This window comes from Dermacentor variabilis, chromosome 7 (assembly GCF_050947875.1).
Source record: "Dermacentor variabilis isolate Ectoservices chromosome 7, ASM5094787v1, whole genome shotgun sequence".
Taxonomy (NCBI): domain Eukaryota; kingdom Metazoa; phylum Arthropoda; class Arachnida; order Ixodida; family Ixodidae; genus Dermacentor; species Dermacentor variabilis.
Genome location: NC_134574.1, coordinates 165,918,710 through 165,924,390, shown reverse-complemented (window position 1 = coordinate 165,924,390; position 5,681 = coordinate 165,918,710).

Sequence of the window (5,681 nt, the reverse complement as noted above, 5' to 3'; positions counted from 1 at the left end):
TAAAGCAAGCAACAAAATCCGAATAAAGAAAGGCGTCAGGCAGGGAGATACGATATCTCCAATGCTATTCACAGCGTGTTTACAGGAGGTATTCAGAGACCTGGATTGGGAAGAATTGGGGATAAAGGTTAATGGAGAATACCTTAGTAACTTGCGATTCGCTGATGATATTGCCTTGCATAGTAACTCAGGGGACCAATTGCAATGCATGCTCACTGACCTGGAGAGGCAAAGCAGAAGAGTGGGTCTAAAAATTAATTTGCAGAAAACTAAAGTAATGCTTAACAGTCTCGGAAGAGAACAGCAATTTATAATAGGCCGCGAGGCACTGGAAGTCGTAAGGGAATACATCTACTTAGGGCAGGTAGTGACGGCGGATCCGGATCATGAGACGGAAATAATCAGAAGAATAAGAATGGGCTGGGGTGCATTTGGCAGGCATTCTCAGATCATGAACAGCAGGTTGCCATTATCCCTCAAGAGAAAAGTATATAATAGCTGTGTCTTACCAGTACTCACCTACGGGGCAGAAACCTGGAGGCTTACGAAAAGGGTTCTACTCAAATTGAGGACGACGCAACGAGCTATGGAAAGAAGAATGATAGGTGTAACGTTAAGGGATAAGAAAAGAGCAGATTGGGTGAGGGAACAAACGCGAGTTAATGACATCTTAGTTGAAATCAAGAAAAAGAAATGGGCATGGGCAGGACATGTATTGAGGAGGGAAGATAACCGATGGTCATTAAGAGGAAGCTTTAGCTCGGGCCCAACTCCGACGCGGCCTATTCAAATACATGTAAAACGCAAAAACGTTTTTATGAGATAACCCCTGGACCGATTTTGATGAAAGTTGTTGCATTTGAAAGAAAAAGTTAAATTCTAGTGACTGTTGGAAGCGGAATTTCGATTTAAGGCTTGATTTCTTTTTAAACGATTTTCAAATATTTGACCGTTTGAAAAAAATAGAAGCACGAAGTTTACAAATTCATAGATCTGCATAAAGAATTTATATCGTGGTTCTGTAAACGGCATCCATTAGATCATTCAAAGCGGACAAATTCAATATGTCATTTTCCATCTTACGTGAATTTGTTACGTTGGTTACAACGGTTTTGCAAAAGTTGTATTTCCCTATGAATACATTTTTTATATTCATGTGCAACATATCGATTTTGTTCACTTTGGATGTACTACTAGATGCCATTCACAGAATTGTATTATCATTTTTAGTGGTTGAGTTACGGAGTTGTAAACTTGATAGTTTCGTTTTTTGAAAAGTTTCGATTTTCGCCAATTTTTAATAAAAAATTGACGATCTAACTCGAAAATTCGAAACCAACAGTCACTAGATTTTATGTTTTTCTTTTAAATGCAACAAACCTCGTCAAATTTGGTGCAGTGGTTGCCGAAAAAAAACGAATTCTCCTTTTACATGTATTTAGATAGGAGCACTCGAGCTAAAGCTTCCTCTTAAGGGTTACGGACTGCATACCAAGGGAAGGGAAGCGTAGCAGGGGGCGGCAGAAAGTTAGGTGGGCGGATGAGATTAAGAAGTTTGCAGGCATGGCATGGCCACAATTAGTACATGACCGGGGTTGTTGGAGAAGTATGGGTGAGACCTTTGCCCTGCAGTGGACGTAACCAGGCTGATGATGATTATGATGAGCCATTGTGAAACTAAGGATGTAGTTGGCATGCCCAGCCGTAACTGCTGCAAATTGCAGCAGTTACGAGTGGTGGAACCCCGCTGGGGCTGATAGTGAAGAAAGCTTCCTTTCTCTGCGCACTCTCGCGATGGTGAAGCTAAAATGAGGAAGAGGCCACCATAACAGAATGGATGGACCACCTGCGGATAGGACGAAGCACACCAAGTTTTTAGCGCTTGGCCTGGAGTCAAGCGCTACAATGGCTAGTATGGCCTCACGGAGATGATAGACCGAACTGCTTCGCACTACTAACACTGGACTGATACTAAGAAAATACTCCGTTCGCAGACACCACGCTACACTGAAATTAGCAAAAGAAAATCAGTTTATAAACTGACAGTGTCAATTATCTGGTGTCCTTATTGTGCGTGTGAATGGCATAAAGGTCCTCGCAATGAAATGGTAGTATCTTTGTTTTTGCTGCAGTTGCACACAAACAAACTTCGTTGAAGTGATCGGACAGCAATCTACCAGCAGGGAAGACCAACCCGCAAATTAAAAATAATTGCTGGTTTCAGATCTTCCAATGTACTTTGCGCTCAGGTACTATCTGTAATATTTTTTTTTCTTTTTGTGCTCTTATGAAGAGGAAAACTCCACATTTCCACAATATCAACAACAGTACACAAAATAGACTGGCTTTGAAGCTGTGACCACGCACCGCACTTTCCTACATTCAGCACATGTAGTATTGGGGCAACGCGTTTGAGCAAAATGATTAGGTTTTCGGTGAAAGCGCTGTGACAGGCGGGAAGAAATCGTTGTCATGCCCGGTCTAAATAATACCATCTGAAATCTTATTTACCTAACATATTTTTTGAGAAATCACTATAACCCTTTGTACGTTTGCTTCGTATGAGTTATGTACTAGCTTGCCTCGTCAATCTCAAAAATGTATTGTCTTTGTGGGAAAGGCTTTCGTGAAAAACGGCCCAACATAACAGTAAAACATCCAGCATGGTTTCTATCCAGATGATTGACGAAATTCTGCACTGAGAACGTGTCGACTAGCGTGCGATTGAAAGTTTAATTATGATCGTTGTAAGCTTGTGTTGCGTCTAGCACGAGCGAGTAGTGTTAGCGATGTCATTGGTGTGAAAATGGTCAGCTCGGTCTGCGATTTGTTTTTGTGGATCTCCACATTCAACGTCGCAGTCGTCACGATGAGAGCACACCCATGACATCATTAGCTCAGTGGGCTGGGAAGGCTCGAGTGGTAGCTCACCTTGAGGGATATAGGTAACAAGTATTGATGTACCTACTTTGCGATGATGAAAAATATGCAGAAACACCACTGGTGTTGTCTAACTATTCGTAAACAGGCCCCCAAATTTCAATTGGCCCACCCCAAACAATAAGTAGGCCCACCCCCAAATTTCAAGTTGGCACACCCTCAAATTTAAATTGGCCCACCCTCAAGTTTAAAGTCGGCCACGCCCTATTTTCTTTTTGCCCAGCCTTAAACCTCAAGTTGGCTTAAACCCGAATTTCAATTGGGCCACCCCTAATTTTCAAGTTGGTCCACAGACGAATTTCCATAAATCGTCCTCCAAATTTCGAGCCGACGCATCCCAAAATTTAGGTTGGCCCACCCCCATATCGCCCCCAAATTCAGATTGGCCGACCCCGAGATTGCTCCCACATTTAGGTAGGATCACCCCCAAATATAGATTGGCCCGCCTCCACGACACCACCAAATTTAGATTGGCCCACTCCAACACCACCCGAAAATCTAGGTTGGCCCATCCCCATATCAGCCCCAAACTAACGCTGGCGCAACCCTCGATCACCTCAAATTTAGGATGGCCCACTGCAAATCGCCCACCAACTAAGGTTAGTCCATCCATATTTTACTCTCCAATTCAGCTTGGCCCAGCCGCGCATCACCCCCATGGTTAGGTTAGCCCGACCCCATGTCAGCCCCAAATTTAGGTTGGCCCACCCCCATATCATCCCCAAATCCAGGTTCGCCCACCCCCATATCAGCCCTAAACTTAGCCTAGCCCAGCCCTCTATCACCTCAAATTTAGGATGGCCCACCGCAAATCACTCCCACATTTAGTTTAGCCCACCCCCGTATCACCCCCGATTCAGCTTCACCCAGCCCCATATCAGCCCCATGGTTAGGGTGGCCCACCCCCCATATTTCTCCCAAATTTAGGTTCTTCCACCCCCGTATCCTCCCCAAATCCAGGATGGCCCACCCCCCATATTCCCCCAAACTTAGGCTTACCCACCCCTATATCACCTCAAATTTAGGTTGAGCCACCCCCATATCAGCCTCACATTCAGCTTGGCTCACTACCATTTCACCCCAAATTTAGGTTGGGCCACTCCCATATCACTACCACATTCAACTTGACCAATCCCTGTATCACGGCCAAATTTGTGCTGACGCCACTTCCAATTTCAAGTAGGCCACCACACCCCCTTTTATAAAGACCTATGTATTCATTTGGGAAATGCGTCAAGTTTTTTGGCGTTACAGACACGATTTCGCACGATTTTGCTACCAGATCACTGGGGCACTCACCAAAGAATGCTTCGCATTAAAAGCAACTGCACCGAACGAGTGACGCCATATGTTGATCCTAAATACTGACGGCTAGCCAAGCTAGCTTCTCTGTAGAGCGACCGGGGCAGACACAGCACGGGACATTTATTCAAATTGTTTTTTTACGGCCACACCTACGGATTCATACCACTTGGCTGTAGGGGACACATTACCAGTAGCTATTAATCCACACGCTGCACATCTCCTATTTGGTGCATTTCTTAATTGGATGAATCTTTAGAAATAATTAACGTTCGGGCAGCGACTCAGCTTAGCAGACACTTTGTTCCGCACGAATGTTGCGTAGGAATGGCACTGGCCACCGGGTGGCATTGTGGCCCAGGTTGACCTCATTCGCTCGGAGTATTAAAGACATGGGAAAGTCGAAGAAAACGCACCTTCCAGAAGGACGCAATAACAATGGCCATTTTGTTCTCCCAGGTGCCACGCTACAGAGCACGAAAGTTTTTTTTTTTTTTGCGTAGCACAAAGCTTTGCGCAAGCTTCTAGTTATGATGTCCAATGAATAAAACCTTCATAAATGCGATGACCTAACAAATGAACACGATATTGCTGTGTTTTAGGAAGGAAAAATAGAAAACATAATATTTCAAGAGAACGACTGGAAAACCAGAACCGAAAGCAAATCATGAGTTTTGTGTTTCTTCCATCTGGTGGGAGACTATAAAACTAAGTACTATGCGGCTGTAAAAAAAAACTGCGCCGCTGAAAAACCAGAACCGAAAGCAAATGTTGGGTTTTGTGTTTCTGCCATCTAGTGAGAGACTACAAAACTAGGTCCTATGCGGAAAAAAAAGAAGACCGAAGCGAGAATCGAACCGCGGCCACCGCGAAACGTGACTAAAGGTGCGCGCAATTCTACCGCTCGGCCACGGCTTCCAAGGGTTCGCGCAGGCGTACGAACGTCTTTTTATAGACACCACGTAAATTTTCACGACAGTGTTACAAAAAACGCTTTTGGGAACAGTGTTACGCCGTGTGTGGAGAGTCGAGCTAGGCATCAGTCGAAAGCTGAGTCTCCGGACTACATACGCTGCACTGCGTATTGCGATAGAAGCCGTAGTGTAATCACAGCCGCGGTTCTTGCCTCGAAAATGGAGTACAAATTTTCGTCGTTTCCATAGGCTTCCATTGCTAAATCTTTAACCGCTGTGGGAACAAAATTCTTACGTGCCATAGAGTGATCACTGCACTTGGCTCGTGTGGATTGTCTTCCAGAACACGTCTGTCACCTGCGTTTTTTGATAATCGACCTGCAGCTTTTGTTATTCGCGAAAAACCCGCTCGTTCCATTGAAAACGCGCTAGCTTCGTGCCGGGGCCGCTTGGGGCGCTAGTTGGTACGTGTCCAGAAAAGCTGGATATGAAAGCGCAGACTACGGGACGAATGAAAACAGACAA